This window comes from Macrotis lagotis, chromosome 1 (genome assembly GCF_037893015.1).
Source record: "Macrotis lagotis isolate mMagLag1 chromosome 1, bilby.v1.9.chrom.fasta, whole genome shotgun sequence".
Taxonomy (NCBI): Eukaryota; Metazoa; Chordata; class Mammalia; order Peramelemorphia; family Peramelidae; genus Macrotis; species Macrotis lagotis.
The window spans coordinates 165,878,021-165,903,581 of record NC_133658.1 but is presented as its reverse complement, the minus strand read 5'-3'; positions in this window follow the sequence as shown (position 1 = coordinate 165,903,581).

The following is a 25,561-nucleotide window of genomic DNA, read 5'->3' as shown; positions in this document are numbered from 1 at the left end:
AAATTGTAAAACTCAAAATAAATAAAATCTTAAAAAAAAAGTCAGCAAGTCAAGACAAGACAGAAGCCTGTGAGGATAGTTTACTCCATAAAAACCTAAATTCTTCATTGCTCAATAAGCCAGGAGCTGGAAGACCAGAGAGCTCAGATTAGAATCTGCAGGGAAGTTGAAAAGTCACAGCATTGCAGATATAAACTTGGACTAGGAGTCAATAACCTCCAGTTTGGAAAAACCTTAAAACCTCTAGGAGTTCATAGCACAGTGCCTGAAAATAGCTGAAAGGATTCCCAAAGATCTGGTGTTCAGAACATTTATGATCTAAGGTGGTCTGAAACCTATATGCTTTCTGATGATAGATATATCAAAATTGTTGAACAATACTAGGACCAAATAAGATCCACTTACCACTCCCCCAAAATAGAATGGGGTGGAATCTGCGATATTAACACTACCTTTAAGTCTTTGCATTTCACTTCACTCTCAAACTTACCTACCTGATCCTGCAAGAAAAATTAATCCTATGGAAACTCCTCATATCTCATCAGAATCTGCAACAGCTTTTGCCTCTCTGATCAGAAGTCTTCCCAAAACTTCCATGTAAAGAAATCTTAAAAAATACAGTAAACTCCATTTCTCATTAGCAGTATTCTTTATATTAGCCTCCATCATCATCATCATTAAGACAATGCTATATATGACCAGGACAATCCTATATCACCAGGATACTTATCACATTTGATATTCTCATCTCATTCAAATACTCAGTAGCCTCCTGGAGGTTTCATATAAACCTATCAAGCTCTTTATTTCTTACCAATGAAACTGAATTCAACTCCAGTATCATCAAACCCCTAAACCTGTGCTTTCACCTCCAACACCACTAATTGCTTTTTAGCTTCTTTTTTATGTTGTCTCCCCTCATTTAGCTCCTTTAGGTCAAACACTGCCGTTCTTTCCTTATTTGTACCCTTTTTTACTTAACACAGTGTCTGGTACCTAGAAGATGTTAAATAATTATCGTATCATATTCCTAAAGATCAGAGACAATTGAGTCAAATAAGTAAAAACAAAACAACTACACAATGACGATAAGCAAGGAAAAAACTGCTTTTGCCACAAAGATGTTTCTGAAACAAAGATAAAGAGAATTTAGAAAATGATTTGTAAGATAAGAGTTCCAGAATAAAGAATTAGACTAATAAATAATTTATAATGGACTCCATGAAAATTTACAGAGAGCTAATGACATTATCATAAATGAGAAATGTTAAAATAAAAATAGAAATTTTTAATAGAATCAAAGAAAATAGAAAGAACATATATAAATACACATACATATAAATGTACTTATAGACTTGCAAAGAAACGTATCTAAACTGTGCATATACAAATCCTGAGTTTAAATTCTGCCTTAGGCATTCACTAGTTGTAAGACCCTTGACAAATGACTTAAATCTCCTTGTGCTTCAGATTCCTCAACTGCAAAATTGTTGATAAGAATCTCTACCTCATATGGTTATTGTGAGATTAAACTGAAATGACAAATATAAAGTGATTTGTAAATGTTAGAAAGCAAGTTTATATTATCTATTAGCTGAATTGTAACCTCTAAATAAAGAAAAAATTCTAGAAGGAGAATTGATTAATGGAGAAATAGTAAAAACTAGGTATCCCTATCAGACTTAAGAAAATTAAAAAAAAAAAAATAACAACAAAAAATTTATGAAGAAAGATGCTAGGGCCTTGAAAAATATTTTAGAAAAATATGCTATACTAGGTCTCTGGTTCCTGAAAGAGAATTGAAAGAACTAGGCATAGTTCCCAGCATTGGGCATTTTCAAAAATTGACCATGTGGTAAGTTTTAAAAATACATGTAGCAAAGAAGAAATATTAAGACAATCATATACCAGCAAATATATCATTTTAAATCTATTTTAGGTTATACATTCTTTTTCTTGTCCCTTGTTATGGCTAAGATTTGCAAAACTATATCAAATAGTAATGGTGAAAGCAGTCATTATTTCACACCTGAATTTAAGAAAGTTTCTAGTTTATCATTATTGTATATGATGCTTGATTTTGGCTTTAGAAAGGCACTTACTATGGTATTAGTTTGCTGACCATATTGCTGATCACAATGAAATAAAATTATAATTAATAAAACCTTTTGAAGAAGGGATTCAAACATTAAAAAAAGAAATGTCTCAAGCTTTCCTCTAAGAAATTGGTTATGTTTATTAATATACTTTCATTGAATAAACACACAGTGACCAAAATTATAATCATCTACCTTAATGGATATTAATAAATTTTCATTTATAATATAAAGAAATAAGTCCAAAGTGTGTCTATTTTTGTATTTTAAGTATAAATTAATGATGTACTTTGTCAAAGATATTTTCTGCATCTATTTACATAATCACGCAATTTGGGATATTTTTATTTTAATATGATTATGTTGTTTTTATACATCATAGTAAATCATCTTTGCATGCCTAATATACTTCTAAAATTATAATAAATGATTTCTTTGGAAAATTGCTCTTTTTAATATTTAAAAAAATTTTGAGACTATTCACTACTAATTTTTGGTCTATAATTTTTCTGTCCTTTATCCTTCCCTGATTTATCTATTAGTATTGTATTTCCTCCTAAAAAGGAGTCTGGTAGGATAACTTTTTCTCAATTTTTCAGACTTTGTATTGTATTGGTATTAACTTTTATTCAAAATTTGATGGTTTGATTTACTATAAAACCATTATGACCAAGAGGATGTTCATTTTTTATTTCCCCTACTTCTTTGGATGTTACTTTACCTGTGATTTTTATTTATTTATCTATTTATTATTTTATATTTGTATTTATTTTGCCTGAGGTTAAATTATTTAGTATTTTTAAAAGTGTGCTCTTTTTCATTTTTTCATATTTTTGAAAGTATTCTTTTATTTCTCCTGTGTTCTCAATTTTAGTATCATATAGCTGTATAGTAAATTATGATCAATCTTGTTTGTTTATTTTAGTTTTGTTGAATTCATTCAGTTGGTTTCCTGCCTTATTGTATTAATTTTTTTTTGTATTCTTCTTTTTGTGGGGAAAAGGTGGAGCTAAGTTTCCAAATGAATAGCATGCCAGACTTGCAATAAGAAAGATTATTCTATTTGAATTCAAATCTGGCCAAGGACATTTACTAACTCTGTGATCCTGGGCTGGTCATTTAATCCTGTTCTTTTCAGCTCCTTATCTGTAAAATGAATAGAAGGAAATGGTGAACCATTCCATTAGCAAAAATTTTGCTAAATTGTGTCACAGTTAGATAGAACTGAAAGACGTAAGCAGCAATAAGTCTTATTTTAAATCATATTGGCTAAACTTTTATGAACTCTGTCTTTAGAAAGAACAGAATTTTAATTTTATTTATCATTTCTATTTTTCCATTTTCTAGTTTATTTAAATCTCTAATTTTTAACTTTTTGTTTTTAATTTAAGTTAGCTTGTTGGATTTCTAATTTTTAAGTGTATACATTAATTCATTAATCTCCACTATTTTCTTACTGCATGTTCATATAGATACTATATATAGCCATATCACAGAAATTTTGATATTTCATTTGATCGTTACAATTTTCTTTTATATTATTTTATAGTTTCTATGATTTTTTTCTCTCATTCCAATAATATTTAATTCTTTCTAAATCTATCTGATCCACTGATGTTGCATTTCAAAGTTAAATCTCCATTTGGGTTTGACTTTTGTTTTTGGTCACTATGATTTTTACTGCTTTATTATCTATAAAAATATGCTAATTTTTTCTGACTATTGTATTTATTTTATTGAACATTTCCATGTATACACACATACACACATATATATATATATATATATATATATATAAGATAGATAGATAGGTAGATAGATAGATAGATAGATAGATAGATAGATAGATAGATAGATAGATAGATAGATATGTATGTATTCTCTCTTTTTTTGGGAGGGTTGCAGAGTAATGGGGTTAAGTGATCCATCCTAAGGTCAGTTAATTATAAGTGTCTGAGGTCAGATTGAAACTCAGGTCCTCCTTTTTCCAGGACTAGTGCTCTATCCACTGTGCCACCTAGTTGACCACACACAAATATATTCTTTAACATTCTCATTCATAAGTTTCTCCAACAATTTGCTAAATTATATTTATCTATATCTATATATCTCTCTATAGATATGATGACTTGTCTAAAACTGAGAAATTGAATTCTCCTGTCACCATTGTGTAACTGTTCCTCTTGTATTTAAATTTTACTTTATGAATTTAGGTGCTAATGGATTGGATCATATAAATTTATTATTGAGATTAGTTGACTGTCTACTGTTTCTTTAATCATAATGAAGCTTTTCTTTTTTAATTCCTTACTTGCACTAGGGATATTTGTTTTACTTTTGTCTAATAGCATTATTGAAAGTTCTGTTTTCTTCTGTTTTGTTTAATCTGACTCTTAGTAAATTTTTCTAGCTCCCTTACTTTTGTACTGTATATACCTTTAATGGGGTTAAGTGACTTGCCCAAGGTCACACAGCTAGATAAAAAGTAAATGTATACGGTCTGGATCTGAACTCAGGTCCTCCTGACTCCAGGGCCAGTGCTCTATTCATTGAGCCACCTAGCTGCTCTTCAATAAATTTTTTTCTTAATCAAAAATCTAATTTTAATCTTTTGTTTATAACTTTTTGGGGTTGTTTAGGATCATTTAATCTCTTCATATTTGAAGTTATTAAATAGGTTTAATTTTCAACCATTCGTCTCAAATATTAATTTTTCTGTAGAGATTTTTCTCTGTTGCTTTTTAAACACAGTGCCTTGTGTCTTCAGTTATTTTAGCTTAATCATCTTTAAGACAATTTAATTGCCACCTCATTCATTCCTGTAATACTCACCTTAGCTCTTTTTTGTTACTCCTTTTCCATATTTTTGAGTTTTTATTAATGTGTTAGTCTCTTTATCCTTCTTCCGTTTGGTCATTTACACAATTATTCCCCTTTTATTACCAAGTTAAATAATAAATTTCTTCTATTCTTCTTTTTCTTGTATATTTTCTTTTTTTTTCTTTCTTTAAGATTTTATTTATTTTGAATTTTACAATTTTTCCTGCAATCCTCCCCCCTCCCCCACAGAAGGCAGTCTGTTAGTCTTTACATTGTTTCCATGGTATACATTGATCTAAGTTGAGTGTGATGAGAGAAAAACCATATCTTTAAGGAAGAAAAATAAAGTATAAGAGATAGCAGAATTACCTATAAGATAATGGGTTTTTTCTCCCCTAAATTAAAGGTAATAGTCTTTAGTCTTTGTTCAAACTCCACAATTCTTTCTCTGGATACAGATGACATTCTCCATCGCAGATACCCCAAAATTGTCCCTGATTATTGCACTGATGGAATGAGCAAGTCCACTCAAGTTTGGTTATCACCTCCATGTTTGCTTGTTATATTTTTCTAAATGACATTTTTTATTAAAAAATGATTTTTTCTTCATTTTCTATATGACTTATCTTCAAGTAATATGACTTCTAAACATTTTTTCAATTCATGCACTTTAATTCATTTATTTATTCTTTATACTCTATATGAGAGTTAAGGGAAAAATGTGAATAGAGCACTGGACCTGTAGTGGGGAAAATCTGAGTTTAAATCTGCCTCCAGATATGTTCTATCTAAACAAGTCACTTCAGTCTGTTTTCCTCAGTGCCTCATTTTTAAAAGTGAGCTGGAGAAAAAAATGGCAAACCACTCCAGTATTTTGACCAAGAAAATCCCAAATGAGATCATGAAGAGTCAGACGTGACTGAAATAACTTCAACAAAAATCACTCTTTATATGACTCATAAACTTAAAACTTCTAAGATACCTATTTTGGGTTTCCTCTTCTAGTTATTTTTGCTAATGCCTTGAAGATCTTATCCCAACACACACACATCTCTTCTACAATTTCTACCTTAGTATTACCTTAATATAATAGCTTCTTCAAATTCTCTTATCTTTATTTACAATGTTTCCCAAAAAGTCACGGTGCATTTTAAAGTTCTTGAGGCATCCTGTTCTTTAAATATATTTCTGTTATGCTTTATTAAATAATTACTTTTTCCATTGATTTTATTTGAGAGTTTAATTTGCTAAAATATATAATAAGAAATCTATATGCCTATTCTGTTCCACCATGATAGGGAGAATTCCTTACTGATTTATCTTTATAAAATGATATCACAAGCCTGATACCTACTTTTAATATAATCTTGGTTCCTTTCTTCCAACTCTCCTTCCTTCCCATTACCTTACTTAGTAGTCAGACTTGGGTTAGCCTTTATTATTTTTCACTTTATACCTATTTATTTTTATATGTCATTCCTAGTTCAGATAATAAACTAGCATATCATCCTGTCCCCTCCCATGCATTCTCTTAATTTCCATGAGCTTCATTTGCAATGACCCTCTATTTCTGAAGGGAAAACCATACCCTAGATAACCTCTCATGTGATTCTTTCAGAATTTCATGGCCCATCATTTTTAATTAAAAATATAATAATCTCCATGAATATGTCAAAAAATACCATAATTTCCAAAGATTTAAAAGTAAAGGTCATAGAAAGAACAATGAATAGGTCTATGGTAGATACCTATCAGTTATAATACATTTCTATGAAAGATCTGAATTAGAAAAACAGTGGACAGGATATCATCCTGGAGTTTAAACCAGAAAGGATGACCATGTAGCAAATGTGTAAGCGACTAATAGACAGAGTATGTGGCCATGAGGAGTTCATCCTGAGAGTCATTGAGACCTGGGACAACAGGAATGTCCATACCAGAGTGCTCTGAACTCAGGAAGGAGCTCTGGCCCTTCTCTCTCTTTGTTCTCCTGCCTTTCATCCTTATCTTGTTGAATATTCTCAGGAAGGACCTTTTGTCCTTATCCCTCTGCCTTTCATCCTCATATTGTTCAACTGTCCCAGGAAGGAGTTCTGGTACTTATCTCTCTACCTTTCATCTTTATCTTGTTAAAGATTCCACATTTTTCCAGGATACAGACCTTTTGTGGCATGCCCCTTATACTTCCACAGGCCTGGAGATGAGGGATGCTGATACAAGGGGACTAGGCTTATATATACCCTTATTTCAACTATGTAAGTCAGAGATGTAGCATATACCTGCAATAAACTCCTTGCTTATCTCTCACTGGCTGACTGACTTTCATTATTGAACATGCGGGACATGTCCTGCGGAGCTCCCCGAAGAGTTGTGTGAAATAAACTGAGACCCGGCTGCCCAGAGTGGACCGCAACACAAATGTAAGAGGTAATTGGTGGACAGATTGCTAGTTCTATTGATATATATATGTATATATATATATATATATATATATATATATATATATATATATATATGTATGTATAAAACTAGAAAGGAAGTGGAATGGACATATAGCAAGTATAAAAGATGGATAATTGATTGATGAATAATTGATGATATTATACATATATTCAAATATATATATGTACACACACAGATACACACACACACACACACACACATATATATATATATATACATATATATATGTATATATATATATATATATATATATATATATGCATTAAATCCTTAGAGGGAAGACCATATTTCACTTAATGGATCTCTCATGCAGACTTAAGGAGAGATGGAGAAGAGAGATACACAGGATAACAAGGCATTGGAGAGTTGTGATTTTCATGAACTCAAGTTCCAATATCAGTGAGTTTATAAGTCCATCAGAAAGCAAAGTATTTTTGCTGTTACAATTTCCATAACCCTCACCTTCCCCCTTTTTATTGACCCTATCCTTATTTTGCCTGTCGTTGCTCAAATACTATTTTTCATCCAAGAGAATTATGCTAGAGAGTGAGAAGAGAGAAACTCTTTTCCTTCTGCATTTGAAAAGAAAATAGTTTTTTTTTTTGCTCCTTCCCAAATATAAGGGAAATAACTGAGTCTATTGTTTGTGAAGAGTTCAAGACAGCTTCATTGAAAATCTTTATTTTGATGTATGCATATTAACATGTAACTGTGGGTCATTCACTTCTGCAATTGAACTTAATCTCTGCTAAATATCATCTGGGTTAAATTAAAGAACACTTTTGGACTCTATAAAGAGCAGCTCCTTCATTATAACAGTGGGAGCTATACCAGATAAAGTAAAGGATAATCCCATCAGTTTTAACAGCATTTGTCTCTCCGCCTCACTAGAAGATCCCCTTTCCTGCAAAATATGTTTGCATATTTCCCAACACACTGGGGTATTTTCATATACTTTGTTTTTATACTAAGTTAATTCATGTTTTATGTGACTTTTTTTATTCTTCTGCATGGTTCAAACCTAAGAGTTAGTAGGTGATCATGGAACTAGACTCCCAAATACAGTAGGTACAAGTTTAAGTGTCTTACTACATTATCTTTTTTTTTCCTAAATTGTTTTTAATTTATTTTTTATTCTCATTTTACACAAATGTTTTTCTTTACATTAATAAAATATACTTGTTTACAAGTAAACAAAATACCCCTCCCCCCATGAATATAGATAGACTTGCTTGGGCCAAAAAGTAAAGGGGGGGAGAAAAAAATAAATTAAAATTTAAAAAAATAATAGTAATAATTGTAGGTATGGCCAGGTGGTGCAATGGGCGAAGCACCAGCCCTAGAGCCACGAGCACCCGAGTCCATATCCAGCCTTGTAAACCCAACAATCACCCAGCCATGTGACATGCAAGCCACCTGATCCCCACTGCCCTGCAAAAACCAAAAAGAAGAAAAAAAAAGACCCAAAATAAAACAAAATAACAATAATAGTAGGGGTGGCTGGGTGGCAGACAGAGCATTGGACCTTGAGCCAGGAGCACCTGGGGCCAAATCCGGCCCCAGACACCCAAAGATCACCCTGCTATCTGGCCCTAGGCAGGCCACCCAGCCCCACTTGCCCTGCACCCTCCCCCAAATAATAATAACAAAAAATGTGTTTCAGTCTTTGTTCCAACACCATCAACTCTGTCGTGAGTGGATCACATTCTTTATGATATGTCCATCACAAAAGTTACTTCTATATTTTTCCAACATTGCCATTGCTGGTCGTAATTCCCTCCTTTCTTATTTCTCCACTACCATGTACTATATTTTCTCTCTCCTTTCACTCTGACTCTGCTGTAGGGTTGCTGAGTGGCGCAGCAGACAGATCCCTGGTCCTGGGGCCAAGAAGTCCTGAGCCCCCATACCACCCCTTAGGCTCAGAATCCACCTGGCCCTATGGTCCTGGGCAGGCCATCCAATCCCAGCCCCTTGCAAGAAGTAAAAAAAAGAAAATGTGTTATATCTGACTACTGTCCCCCCATGGTCCATCCTCTCCTCCTTTATTCACACCCCCACCCCTTCCCCCTGCTCCCACCTCCTTCTTACTCCAGTTGTCTATACACCATTGGGTATATATGCTGTTTCCTCTCCTAGCCATCTCTGATGAGAGCAAAGGTTCCCTCATTCCCCCTTGCCTCCCCCCTTCCATATCTTTGCTATAGCTCATTGTAATAAAAAAATCTTATTATGTGAAATAGCTTGGACTATTCCCCCTCTCCTTTTTTCTTTCTCCCATTCCATTTCCCTTTTTTTCTTATTGACTCCATTTTTACACCCTGTTTTATCTTCGAATTCAGCTTTCTCCTGTGCTTCAACTATAAAAGCTCTCTCTACCTGCTCTATTAACTGAGATGGTTCATATGAATATTATCAGTATCATTTTTCTATACATGCAGTTCATCCTCATTAAGTCCCTCATATTTCCCCCCTCTCCTCCAATCTCCAAGCTTCACCTGAGTCCTGTATCTGAAGATCAAACCTTCTGTTCAGCTCTGGCCATTCCAAAAGGAACCTTTGAAATTCTCCTGGTTCATTGAAAGTCCATCTTTTTCCCCTGGAAGAGGACATTCAGCCTTGCTGGGTAGTTCATTCTTGGCTGCATTCTAAGCTCTTTTGCCTTCCGGTATATTGTATTCCAAGCCCTACGAGCTTCCAATGAAGATGCTGCTAAGTCCTGAGTGATCCTGACTGCAGCTCCATGATATTTGAACTGTGTCCTTCTGGCTGCTTGTAATATTTTCTCTTTGACTTGGGAGTTCTGGAACTTGGCTATAATATTCCTGGGGGTTGGTTTTTTGGGATCTCTTTCTCAGGGGGATCGGTGGATTCTCTCTATTTCTATTTTGCCCTCTGCTTCTAGAATATCAGGGCAATTTTCCTGTAGTAATTCTTTGAAAATGATGTCAAGGCTCTTTTCCTGATCATGACTTTCAGGTATTCCAATAATTTTCAAATTATCTTTCCTAAGTCTGTTTTCCATATCAGTTGTTTTTTGAATGAGATAGTTCATATTTTCTTCTAATTTTTCATTTTTTTTGGTTTTGAAGTATTGATTCCTGATTTCTGGTAAATTCATCAATCTCCCTAATTTCTATTCTTTGTCTGAAGGATTTATTCTCCTCAGAGAGTTTTCTTATCTCTTTGTCCATCTGGCCAATTTTGCTTTTTAAAGCATTCTTCTCCTCAATAACTTTTTGAACTGTTTTATCCATTTGCCCTAAGCTGGTTTTTAGCATGCTATTTTCTTCAGCATTTTTTTGGATTTCCTTGACTAAGCTGCTGACTTCATTTTCATGTTTTTCCTGCATCTCTCTCCTTTCTTTTCCCAGTTTTTCTTCCAACTCCCTCATTTGATTTTCAAAGTCTTTTTTGAGCTCTATCATAGCCTGAGCCCAATTTCTGTTTTTCTTGGAGTCTTTAGATGCAGGAGCTTGTGCTTACTCATCTTCAGACTGAGTATTTTGATCCTTCTTGGGCTCATTTGCAAAATATTTCTCAATGGTCTTCCTCTTGTTTCTTTGTTTTTTCATTTTCCCAGCCTAAGCCTGTTTTTTGGGGGGGTGCTTCCTGAGCTTTTGGGACACTCCCACAAGGGTCTCAGTGTTCTAGATTCTGTCCTCCCTCCTGGTCTGTGAATGACCATAAGCGCCCCCCTCTGCCACGGGGCTGAGGTGGGGGGGCCCCTGCTATTCTATGGGGGGGCCCAGACTGCGATCAGGATCTGAATGTGGTCAGAGCTCCAGAGTCCTGTTCCAGAGGCAGAGGACAGAGCTCAGCAGTCTCTCTCTTCACTACCCCCCCTCAGCTCAATGGGCTCATGCCCTGGGGGCTCCTGCTTGTTGGCTCTGCCTGCTTATGTTCCTGGATCTGGAATGCAGTGGCCAAGCTGCTAGCTGTGTGCCCTGAGGGCTGGACTTTATGTGCTCACTCTGGCAGAGGTCCCCTGCTGTTTCCCCACTTTGTGCCGGTGCTCCTCAGGGTGCAGCTGAGGAGACTCCCCCGCTGCTGTGAGCTGAGGCCCCCAGCGCCCTGGGGCTGCCTCCGGGAGGCTGAAGTTCTTTCGCTCTGGTGGGCCACCCCTCTGGCGGGCCACTCCTCCTCCCAGGGGAGCAGAGCCTTTCTGCTCTTTTCCAGGTTACCTTGAGTAGGAGAACTGCCTCACTGGGTCCCTTTGTGGGTTCTGAATCTCGAAAGTTTAGTTAGAGTCCTTAGTTTATGAATTTTTATCAGAGAGCTCCTAAGACTGGATCCCTTCATGTCGCCATCTTGGCTCCACTCCCCTACATTATCTTTCAACAGTAGATTATAGTACCCCCCAAATTGCAGATGTCTCTTAATTGATTTGGAAACACATTATCTTGTGAAATTCCAGGCAACTGGAGGCCCACCTAACACTTTTGGAACATAGCATGTTGTCTCTGTCTCAAGCCATAGGTGATTTTTAGCCTTGTCCATATCTTGAAAGTCAAATTGTAGCAAGATAATTTCAAGTATATTTTTTCCTATAGAATCATTCAGCTATGTCTTTTCTCCTGGTGTAATCACCAACCAATATCGCCAAATCTCTTCCTGTGGAGAGGGTTTATGTTTCATCAGCTGGATAGAAAACTTTCTGCTCATCGTTCTTACACCAAAAAGATTGATTCAGTTTCCTGCCCCTCACCACTGTACTTCAAATTCTCAACACGTCTCATCTGATGTCCTTGTTTCTTGCTTTTCTCCTTTTTTTAATACATGCTTAACATAACTCTGAATATAAACTTCCAAATGCATGCACCTGATCATTTTATTCCTCTACTAAAGAATATATGGTGGTTCCCTGTGGCCTTTATTATACAATACAAATTCTGCAGTGTAGCATATAAAGCCCGTTATCATCTGGCTCTAATCCACCTTTACTGATTATCCAGACCATTTCCCCTCTCTCCCTCCCTATTCTAATCAAAATGTCCTGTTCTTTTGCCCTAATTTGCCCCTCCATCTCCTGTTTATATGAGTTCACACTGGTTGGTCATCCCTCCTACCTGGGAGTATATTGCTTTTAAACAACATATGGTTATTTTTTATTTATTTTTCTTACTCTGTACAACTTATTTTCTGTAGTATACAAGCAAATCAAAATTGCATTTGCTTGAAAGGGGATATTGGGAAATGAAGAGAAAGAAGAAACCAAAATACAAAACATGTTATAATATGAAGGGTTAGTTTCAGCCCTAATCTTGATAGTGCTTATGATAATGGACTAAGTGAAGGATATTCATAGATCACTCCACTATAGGGAAAGTTATTAAGTAATCCAGTATCAATTTGGACTCCATGTTAAAAATTCCTCCTTGCAAACTATCAATTCTCCAAAGGAAATTTCATAGTAGATTTATAAAGGTCAAGCTTAGGAAATAACCAAAATGTTTGCCCAAACACATAATACTTGGACTTTTAAATCCCTTAAATCTCCCCCAAATTATTAGAAATGAAGGGAACATACATCTTAATCATTACAAACAAATATTTGGCTTCATGAGTTAACTGTTTCACATTGACATCAAAGATAATGGGTTCAGAGTCAGTCATTGTGGAAAAGAATTATTATATTGATAGAAGATGAAGGGTAATAAAAGAGAAAGCAGTTAAAAAAATAAAAACATTTCTATACTTAGTGACACCTGGCAAATCAAAAGAGTGAAAGAAAGATAGAAGAAAATGTGAAAAACATCATTGGAAAAACAACTGATTTGGAAAATATATCAAGGAGTCATATATTAATAATTATTGCACTAGTTAAAAGCTATAATCAAAACAGAGTCTAAATATCATAGTACAGAAATTATTACAGAAAACTGCCCTGATATCCTAGAACCATAAGATATAATAGAAATTGAATGAATACATTGATTATCTCCTGAAAGAGATCCCAAATTGAAAACTCACAGAATATTATAACCAAATTCTAAAGGAGAATGCAAGGAGAATTGCAAGCATCCCAAATGAAACAATTCAAGATTCATGGAGCCACAGTCAGGTTAACACAAGATCTAATAGCTTCTACATTAATGGAGCAGAGAATTTAGAATATGATATTACCAAAGGCAATCTACTTAGCAAAATTCAGGTAATCCTTCAGAGACAAATGGATATTTAATGAAACAGAAGACTTTGATGCATTCCCATTGAAATAAATTAGACTTAATAAAATTGATTTTCAAATACAATATTCAAAAGGAGAATAAAAAAGTAAACATAAAAGAAAAATCAAAAGGTTCAATGAGGTCAACTGTTTACACATCTAAATGGGAAAAAATATATTTGAACTCCTAAGAACATTATCATTATTAGGACAGTTAGAAGGAGTAAACATAGACAGATGACACAGAAGGGAGTTAATGGAATGAGTTAAAAAATAAATTTAAAAATTAAAAAGAGGAATATACTGGGAGAAAGGAGAAGTATAGAGAAAACTATCTTATATAAAAGAGGCACAAATTGAAAAACTTTAGTAGTTGAAGGTGCTTGAATCTTACTTTCACCAAATTTTGTTCAAAAGGAGAATAATTCACACAATTAGTTGGATGTATTAATGTATCTTCCAAAAGGGAACTAGGAGAAGAAGAAAAGAGAATGGGTAGGGACAGATAGTAGGGAGAGTAAATGAAGGGTGACAGTAGTTAGAAGCAAAATAGACTTTGGATGAGCAACAAAGTAAAAAGAGAGAGAAGAAGAAAGAAGGGAAAATAGGTTGGAAGGAAATGCAGAGTTAGTATTTATATCTTTGAATGTGAATAGAATAAAGCCACCCATAAAACTGATGGTAATAGTAGAATGGATTAAAAAATCAAAATTCATCCACCCATTGATTAAAAAAAGACACACTTTGAGTTACACAAAGAGAGACACATAGAGTAAAAATAAGCCACTGGAGCAGAATCTATTATGTTTCATTAGCAGTTAAAGAAAACATAAACAAACAGGAGTAATGGGTGTGATACCAGACAAAACAAAAGCAAAAATAGATCTAACTAAAAGAGATAATTAGGGATATGAAATTTTGCTAAATGGTGCCATAGGACTCAAAAGAATATTAAAAAAGTCATATCAAGTTTCTCTGATAAAGCCCTATATGTTAAAAATAAAGAGAACTGAGTCAAATTGATAAATAAAAGAGCATTCCATAATTTTATAGTTGATCAGAGAATATGAACAGACAAATTTCAAAAGAAAATAAAGCAAAGCTATCTAGAGTCATTTGAAAAAATGTTCTTAATCATTATGGATTAGAGAAATGCAAAATAAAACAATTCTGAGGCAACTACATATAATGGAAATTAAAAGTTCTGGGGACAGGGGCATAAAGGAAAATAGATACGCTAAAGCTGTTGGTGAAATTGTGAACTGGTTCAATCATTCTGGGGAACAATTTGGAATTGTTCCCTAATGGTTATAAAATTTCATATATCCTTTTGTCCACCAATACTAGTAGGTCTTACCTCAAAGAGATAAAATAAAAATTATCAATTTGTAAAATATTTATTATAATTCTTTTTTGTGGTGGCAAATAACCAGAAATAGAGATGATGTTTATAAATGACTAAACAAGTTGAGATATCTGAATATGATGGAGCTCTACTGCACTATTAGAAATGATTGGGGATGGGGAGGTTGTTTCAGAAAAGAAAATGGTAAGAACAACATGAACAAAGTTAAATGAGAACAGGGGCGACTAGATGGCACAGTGGATAGAGCACCGTCCCTGCAGTAAGGAGTACCTGAGTTCAAATACAGCCTCAGAAGTTTAATAATTACCTAGTTGTGTGGCCTTGGGCAAGCCACTTAACCCCATTAGTCTTTAACACCCCCCCCAAAAAAAAGTTAAATGAGAACAGTTTGAAGATCATTATGCACAGTACCAACTATGTTGTAATGACGATCAGCTTATGAAAGACTTGGCTAAACCAATAAATAAAATGATCCAAGATAATGCCAAAGCTTATGAAAAAAATGTTATTCACATCCAAAGAGAGAATGGGTGAACTCAGTCCAATTTGAAGTATAATTTTCTTGTTTTATTATATTTTGGTATATGGTTAATATGGGAATATGTTTTGCATGATTTCACATTTATAATTTATAGCCTTTGTTTTCCTTCTCAGTGGGTAGGGGAGAGAGGGAGGGAAGGAGAGAATATGGAACTCAAAATTTTACAAGAAAAGAATGTTTGACACATAGTAAAAGCTTAATAAATACTTGCTGAAAGAAATTGGAGTAAAAGAATAGAAAGAATGCTAAAAATAAAGAAATTTATTTTTTGAATAATGTAAGTATATCACTGTGAAAACCTTGAATCACTTTATCAGTGATTTTATAATTTCCTACAGTCCTTTACAAAGTGAGAAGAAAAAAAGTGACACCAAGGATTATATCCAGATGAAATTCCATTTTTTTTTTCCTCAGGGAGATTTATGTTACATCTGGCAATTGATTCTTTAAAATCCTAAATAATTAGATCTCCAGTTAGTTAGGTAAGCGATAGAAATGACAGACAGCATGGCATTATAGATAAGAGCCTTAGAGTAAGAAGAACCAGGATTCATATTCCAATTCTGTTGTGTACTAATTATATTATGCTCAGTGGTTACTTACCTTTCAGTTTCCTGGGCAAGGTTAAGACTATAAGATGATAAAGCAGATGTCCCTCTGCTTTAGTAGAAGTAGTTTCATCATTGTGAGTTCCCTAGTACTTATCAAAACACTGATCCAAAAGTGAAGAAAAATGTTTTGTGGAATGGTTTTTCCCTGAAAAGCACAAACTATTTGTTAAGCAAAGAAACCTCCCTGTGAGTTTCATGAAATTTCTCAACCTACCTGTAAGGAAAATATTGACCTTTGTGATCATTTTTATTTTCCAATATAAACTGCAGAAATAAATTGAGCACAGTCATTGAGTTTTTATGTGAATTGAAAATAGTTACTATCATCTGGTTTTTTTGAGTCATAGTTTGCCTTATTACTTGCTGTCTTTCAATAAAAAATGATTTTTAAAAAACTAAATAAGTTATAAATCCTTTCTCTTGGCCTAGAATTCCACGGGTCATAGATGAAGGAATTATGTTTATTTTCTTATTCTTAAATATCTTTATATTTAAGAATATATATAATCTTATTCTTAAAGATTCTTAAATATCTCTAGAATTTCTGAGAATAAGCTCAGAATCCTAATTTCTTATATATGTTTCTTCTGTGCTTTGAAGTGGTGTATAACTTGACTAAACATGGGGCAGCACTTAAATTGAGTCTACAGAGAAATTATCAAATGCTCTGACCACACAAATATACACGACTATTTTGTCCATGTTCATGCAATTGAACAGTTAATTAACAAATTAATCAGAATTCTCCATTGAAATCATGTTAGTAGACATAACTAAACATATATAAATTGTTCCCTTCCTATTTCACATTAATGAATCAAAAGATATTTATTAAGTTCTAACTATGGGCAGGCACTTTTCTAAGCACTAGGGATATAAAAATAAGTAAAATAAAGCCCCTGCACTCAAGGAGCTCACAAATTAATTGGGGAGACAACACAAATATATACAAGCTAACTATATACAATAAGAATATAAAATAATTAAATGGGGGAACTACAATGAAGAGGGGCTTGGAAGTAAGGTGTCTTTTGTAATAGAAGAGGACCATGTTGTTATGTACATGATAGCATGACTTGCACATGTGTTTCTTATAGTGAGGTAATGTTGTGCAAAGACATCCTCCTTACTGCCTTTTCACCCAGGTCCTTAATTAATAGGAAACAGGACTTCTGGTGATGATCTGGAAGCTAAAGGGGTCCTTAAGTTTATGGATATGTGTCCCCCCATATCAGTGAGGCACCACAGTGCTCCACCAATGCAAGACAAAACAATTTATAGTTTATATATATATATATATATATATATATACAGATATATATATATATATATATATATATATACAGATATATATATATATATACCGCATACGATTTTCAAGTGACAAATAAGTTACAACGCAGGAATTCCAAACCTATCTCTTCATAGTCCCATTGTCAGTACAGTGATATTTTGGTGATAATCTTTCACCAGTAAAATAAAACTAACCTGTTTCATAATGGACTATTCAACTGCATGGTGAAAATTTGCAACAAGCTTTCAACGGTAGGACAAGCTTTCAAAACCAACCTTTCAAAACCATAGGTGTCTGCTGCTCCATTCTGCAAGGACACTCCCCTGGGCTTGAGCTCACTTGTAATGCCAGAACTGCAATGCTTTCCAAAGCATGGGTCCTTCTCTCGGAGCAAACACATTACAGAGCAGCCCTGCCAAACAGACTGATCCATGTTCACATGGAACCCTTCTCTACTTCAGTCTTCAAAGAGAAGCTAAGAAAGATTTCTTTTGAAAGTCCAGATTTCAGTTGGAAATAAAAAGGAAATGACTGTAGTCAATAGGTGGAAATGAGGAGAAAGAGCCTTTCTTTCATGAAAAAAATTAGAAAAAATTCCTGGATTCCAGAGCTGGAGAATATTGTTGATGAAAAATAAAGGATGCCAGTATTATTGGTTCAAAAAGTATATGGCAAAAGAATAGTAAGTTGTAAGAAGACTGGAAAAGTAGGAGGCAATGTGGTTAGGAAGTGAACACCAGGCAGAAGATTTTGTATTTGGTCCTAGAGGTCATTAGGTCCAAGGGAACTCTTGGAGTTTGATTGGAGTGAGGGAGACTTGAGACAGACAGAACCACAAGCAAACTATTGCAATAGTCCAATAGTGAGGTGCTAAGGGCTCTACCCTAAAATGGTGGCATAAGAGAATAGAGGGAGAATTGGTAAGATGTTAACAATGATGATATTGGCAAACCTTGGAAACAGCTTGAATATGAACTGTGAGAGTGAGGAATCCAGAGGTTTATCTTGGTTGTATGACTGAGGTACTGAGAGAATAGTGATTTCATCAGATACCTTCTGCTGCTGTTGTCTCCTTTGTTCTGTCTCATGTGAAAAGATAATCCTGCTCTTTGCTTACAAGTGATTCCATTTTCACTTCTCCATCAATTTTTCTCCACTACTGTTTATACTCTCTGATAAATCTTTAGCCATGCCTATATAATATATATATATATATATATATATATATATATATATATATATATACACACACACACACACACACACACACACACACACACACACACACACATGTGTATTATGGATAAAACACTGGATATTATGTCAGGAAGAAATGAGTTCAAATCTGAGTTCTAATGTTTACCAGCTATGACCGCAGGAAAGCTACTTAAATATTTATGCCTCAATTTCTGCAAGTGTAAAATTGGAACAATAACACATCCCTCCCCCCCCAAGATTGTTATTAGAAGGAGATGAGACATTTATAAAGTGCTTAACATAGAGTCTGATAAATAGTAGGCACTTAATAAGGACTTCCTTCTTCCTTTTTTGTGTACTGGCTACATCCCAACTACCTATAAGCATACACATATTCCCATATTTCTCAGCTTCAAAATAATCTTAATTGACACATTCATTCTTGCTAGCTAAACTCCTTGTGAAGGTCATATACTATATTATTAGGATCTGAAGAAGTCAGAGACATTTGTAGGTGGAGATAAAGAATATTCCAGGACTGGAGAAAAAACAGTGAAAATGTCTAGATTGTATTTGGGGAGTTATATGGGAAGAACAACAAAGGGCTATCACTGGATCAAAGGGTATATGTGATGGGAAGCAAAGTGTAAGAATAGAAAGGTTGGTGAGAAGGGTTTTATAGATCAAAGAGAGAATTTTTTATTTGACATTGGAAGTGATCAGAAGCCATTAGAGTTTATGGAATTGGGTCATGTCACAGACAGACTTGCTTATTGGGAAGATCAATGTGACAGCTCAGTAGATGATAAATTATTTTGGGGAAGCAGATAAGGTAAGGAGATCAACCAGGAAGATATTACAACATTTTATGCATGAAATGATTAAGGCCTACATCACGGTAATTAACATTGACAAAGGAGAGAAGAGGATGGATACAAGTTGTGATGGGCATGTCAAACTATCAGGACTCAGAAAATAAATATGAGGGGATGAGTGTGTGAAGAGTAAAGCATAAGACCTCGATTATGAGCTTGGGTGAGGTGCAGTAAGGTGGCTCCCTAGATAGTGATAGAGAAGGAAGAATATTTATATAGAACTTATTATATTTCTGGCCCTATACTAATTTTAATAAATATTAATTCATTTTTTCCTCAAAATAAGCCTGGGTATTTTCCCCATTTTACTATTGAGGAAATTGAGGCAAAAAAGGGTAAGTGATTTATCCAGGGCCACACAGATAATAAGTGTCTGAGATTGAATTTGGATTTAGACCTTCTTGACTCCAGGTCCAGCTACATCCACCATGGGGGTTACACAAAGAGGAAAGTTAGTAAGTAGAGAGTGTTTGGGAAATAATAATAACAACAACAATAATAACATTTAGCATTTCTCCATCACTTGTGTGCCTTGCCCTGTAAAAAGAGCTTTTCAATTGTCAACTTATTTGCTCCCAATAATGTCCCTGGGAGGTAAGCTTTATAATTAACCCCATTTTTCAGATAAGGAAACTGAGGCAAATAGAAAGTAACTGACTTGCTCACACAGCTAGTAAGTGTTAAAGGCTGGATTTTAATGTTCCATTATCAAAGTCTAGTGTTCTCTCTATCCAGCTCACTGTTTGATGCATTAAGTTTTGGATATACAGAAATTATGAGACTTCCAGTTCAAGATATCCAAATTAGAGATTGAGACCTAGGTTAAGAATAGGATTTTTAAAACTTTATGTTGTCTTGAATTTATGCAATAAAACAAATATTTCCATAGTAAAAATATGATTGCATATGGAACTTCAAATCAACTATGCAACATAGCATTGCAATTTCTATCAAATAAAGAACAACATTATTTTTTTTGTTTATTAGAGATTTTTTATTTGGAATTTTATAATTTTTCCCATATCTCTCTTCCCTCCCCCCACAGAAGGCAGTCTGCTAGTCTGTTGTTTCCATGGTATACATTGATCTAAGTTGAATGTGATGAGAGAGTAATCATATCCTTAAGGAAAATAATAAAGTATAAGAGATAGCAAAATTGCACAAAAAGATAACACTTTTTTTAAATTAAAGGTAATAATCTGAGGTCTTTGTTCAAACTCCACATTTCTTTCTCTGGATACAGATGGCATTCTCCATCACAGATACCCCAACATTGGGCCTGATAGTTGCACTGATGGAAGGAGCAAATCCATTAAGGTTGATCACCACCCTCATGTTGCTGTTAGAGTGTACAATGTTTTTCTGGTTCTGCTCATCTCTCTCAGCATCAGTTCATTCAAACCCTTTCAGCCTTCCCTGAATTACCATCCCTCCTGGGTTCTAATAGAATAATAATGTTCCATCACATGCATATACCAAAGTTTATTGAGCCAATTTGTTCAACAGATAATGCAGATCCTTCCAAGACTTCTCTGAATTCCCATCCCTCCTGGTTTCTAAAAGAACAGTAGTGTTCCATAGCATACATATAGCACAATTTGTTCAACCATTCCCCAATTGATGGGCATTCACTCAGCTGCTATCAATATTATTGTACAAGTGATGTTTTTACCCTTTGTCATGATCTTCTCAGGGTATAGACCCAGTACTGGTATTGCTGTATTAAAGGGTATGCACATTTTCATTGCCCCCTTTGGGTTTTAATTCCAAATTGCTCTCTAGAAAGATTGGATGAGTTCACACCTCCACCAACAATGTATTAGTGTCCCAGATTTCCCAAATCCCTTCCAACACAGATCATTGACCTTTCTGGTCATATTGGTAAGTCTGAGAGGTATGAGGTGGTACCTCAGAGATGCTTTAATTTGCATTTTTCTAATAAGTAGTGATTTAGAGCAATTTTTATATGACTATGGATCATGTTGATTTCCTCATCTGTAAATTTCATTGGAATGTCCTTTGCTCATTTGTCAATTAGGGAATAGCTTGGTTTTTTTTAATTTGATTCAGTTCTCTGTATATTTTAGAAATAAGTCCTTTGTCAGAAATACTAGTTGTAGAAAGTGTTTCCCAATTTACTACATTTCTTTTGATCTTGACTACAGTGGTTTTGCCTGTGAAAAAGCTTTTTAATTTAATGTAATCAAAATTATCCAGTTTGTTTTTAATGATGTTCTCCATCTCTTCCTTGGTCATAAACTGTTTCCATTTTCATAGATCTGAGAGGCAAACTATTCCTTGATCTCTTAGTTTGCTTACAATATTTTTTTATGTCTAAATTCTGTATCCATTTTGATTTTATCTTGGTACAGGATGTGAGGTGTTGGTCTAATTGAAGTTTCTGCCATACTACCTTCCATTTTTTCCAACAGTTTTTATTGAAGAGAGAGTTTTTGTCCCAGAAGCTGGATTCTTTCCTTGTCTTGCACCTAATCTATTTCACTGATCCATCACTCTATTTCTTAGCCAACCAGACAGTTTTGATGACTGATGCTTTGTAATATAATTTTGGATCTGGTAGAGCTAAGCCACCTTCTTTTGCACTTTTTTTTCATTAAGTCCCTGGAGAGTCTCTACTTTTTATTTCTCCATATGAATTTACTTACTATTTATTTCATACTCATTAAAGTAATTTTTTGGAATGTTGATTGGTCTAAACAAGTAGTTTAAATTTGGTAGAATTAACATTTTTATTATATTAGCTCAGCCTATCCATGAGCAGTTAATATTTGCCTAGTTATTTAAATATGATTTTATTTGTGTGAGAAGTGTTTTGTAATTCTTTTCAAAAAGTATCTGAGGCAGGTAGATTCCCAGGTATTTTATATTGTCTGAAGTTATTTTGAATGAGATTTGTCTTTTGAGCTCTTTCTGCTTAATCTTGCAAGTCACATTATACAAATGTTGATGATTTATGAGGGTTTATTTTATATCCTGAGGCTTTGCTAAAGTTGCTGATTATTTCTAGTGTTTTTTTAGATTATTTCTTGGGATTCTCTACCATCATGTCATCTCCCAAGACTGAGAGTTTTGTCTCTTCCTTTCCAATTCTAATTCATTCAATTTCTTTTTCTTCTCTTATTGCTAATGCTAATTTTAATATAATATTGAACAGTAGTGGTGATAATGGGCATCCTTTTATCCTACCTGATCATATTGGGAATGCCTCTAGCCTATTCCCATTGCATATAATGCTTGCTGATGGTTTCAGATAGATACTGCTTATTATTCTTAGCAACAATCCATTTATTCCTGTACTCTCTAGTATTTTTAGTAGGAATGGGTGCTATATTTTGTCAAAAACTTTTTCCAACATCTATTGATATAATCATATGATTTCTGATAAGTTTGTTATTGAAATAATTAATTATATCAAGAGTTTTCCTAATATTGAACCAGTCCTGCATTCCTCAGATAAATCTTACTTGGTCATAGTGTATTATCCTTGTGATAACTTGTTGTAATCATTTTGCTAAGAATCTATTTAAGATTTTTGCATCTATATTCATTAGGGGGATAAGTCTATAATTTTCTTTCTCTGTTTTAACTCTTCCTGGTTTAGGTATCAGCACCAAATTGGTGATATAAAAAGAGTTAGGCAGAGTTCCATCTTCACCTATTTTTCCAGAGTTTATATAGAATTGGAATCAATTATTCCTTAAATGTTTAATAGAATTCACTTGTGAATCCATCTGGCCCTGGAGATTTTTTCTTAGGGAGTTCAATAATGACTTGTTGAATTTCTTTTTTCTGAGATAGTTATTTATGCATTTAATTTCCTCTTAATTTAACCTGGGCAACTTAAATTTTGTAAATATTCATCCATTTTACTTAGATTATCATATTTATTGGCATAGAGTTGGGCAAAATAATTCTGAATTATTACTTTTATCTTGTCATTGGTGGTAAGTTCACCTTTTTCATTTATAATAAAAGCAATTTGCTTTTCCTTTTCCTTTTTTAATTCAATTAACCAGATGCTTATCAATTTTATTGATTTTTTTCATAAAATCAATTCTTATTAGGTCAATAGTTTTCTTGCTTTTCATTTTATCAATTTCTCCTTTAATTTTTGGAATTTCTAATTTGGCATTTGATTGGGGGGTTTTAATTTGTTCTTTCTCTAATTTTTTAGTTGCATATTTTGTTCATTGATTTCCTCTTCCTCTAATTTATTCATTTAAAAATACAATGTTTCCCCTGACAGCTGTCTTGGCTGTATCCCATAGATTTTGGTATGCTAACAACAAAATTATCTTGTAAATTTCTTTTTTTTCTCTACCAACACCCAACCCTAGAGATGACTGCCATTAGAAACAAATAAGTGTGTGTGTATTCACATAAACCTATATTTGTATGTATATACATATATATGTATATATATATAATTATTCTTTACTTCCATTTATCACTTCTTTCCCTGAATGCAGACTATGTCCTCCTTTATATTCAACTTGAGTATTTTTAATATTCAAAATAAAATATTTTATTCACCCATTTAAGAATAAGATTGAAATTTGATGAATAGATTTTAGAATCATCTACAAAAAGATCACAATTGACTCTATGGACACCGATGAGATCATTTAGTAAAATAGTGTAGAGAGGGAGAAGAGAAGATAGCCCAGGGGAGAGCTATAGGCAACACCAATAATTGACAAACATGACCTGCAAAGGAAACTAAGAAATAACAGTTAGAGAAAGGTAGGAGGGTATAATGAAATAATATCACAATATCACAGAAATTAAGAGAGGAGAGCATCAAAAAGAGGGTGTTTTATATTGCAAAAGTTTACAGAGAGGACAGGAAGGAAGAAGACTGAGAAGGAAAAAAAATAGATTTTGTCATTTTAAAAGTCACTGTCAGTTTTGGAAAGAATAGTTTTGGTTGAATATTTCTCTCTCTCTCTCTCTCTCTCTCTCTCTCTCTCTCTCTCTCTCTCTCTCCAAATAAAATCTTGTTTGCACATATGACTTCATATTGTTTCCCCCATTGTACTATATCGGGACGTTCTTTTGTCTTTCTTTATATCTCTAGAACTTAATACAGTCTCTAACACATTGTAGTTGCCTTATAAATATTTATTTAACTAGATTTTGGCACCATCTTTTGATGTTGTATAAACTCTATGGTGAATATTAACTGAAACCTTTTCAGGGCTGCCTTTTCACCTTTGGTGTCCACATTTACCCAATTCTCACTTCTGACATCAAGAAATTATACCATGTTCAGTAGCCACATCCCAGTTAACCATCTCAGCAGATGGCTTAAACCAGGTTGACAATAATTGACATGCCACATCTCTATCAGCAAGTTTAGGGAGATGTGTACCCTAAACCCATGATGATTTTCCCTAGCAGAATGGGCACAACGAGAACAATGTGTTCCAATGGTAATGCAGGTGACTAAAGCAAACATTGTGGAGTACTTAAGTACTGCATGCTTGGTCTTCACCATTCATGTTGATTTTTGTTCTACCACTGGATTTCAATGACTCAGGAATCAAGTGTGAGGTTCATGATTTTTGTGCAACTCTGTCTCACTTAAATTCTTATAGATATCAAGACCACCCCATCATGCCATTGTTCCTTTTCAAAAAATTAAGGACAAGTTAAACCCTGGAAAATGGGTTCTGCATTAATGTGGGTTCATTATGGGTAAAGAAATCATTGAAGGCTCTCTGACTCAGGAGAGTAAAAAATGCTTAAACTTAATTTCACATATTATGGCAAAAGCTCACAGGTTAGGTTTTTTGAAGAAGCAGCAAGAGAGTAAGTTTCAGTAGAAATAATGTAGTTAAAAGAAGCAATAGTTATAAGTTAGATTGATAACATCAATAACAGCTAACAGGGATGAAAGAAAAACAGCTATGAGTTAGTGATTGGGTTTAGATCAACATGAAGCCAGTAGGATGAAGAAAAGAGTGGGAGAATTTGGGGGATCATACTCCCCCAGAGTCACCACCCTACAAAAGAAGACAAGCAACTCAACTGAGTAATCAGTGAACTTTTTAAGGAAGACATAGTGAGATGTAGGTGGGGTCAGGTAGTTCAGACTTTAGAGATGAG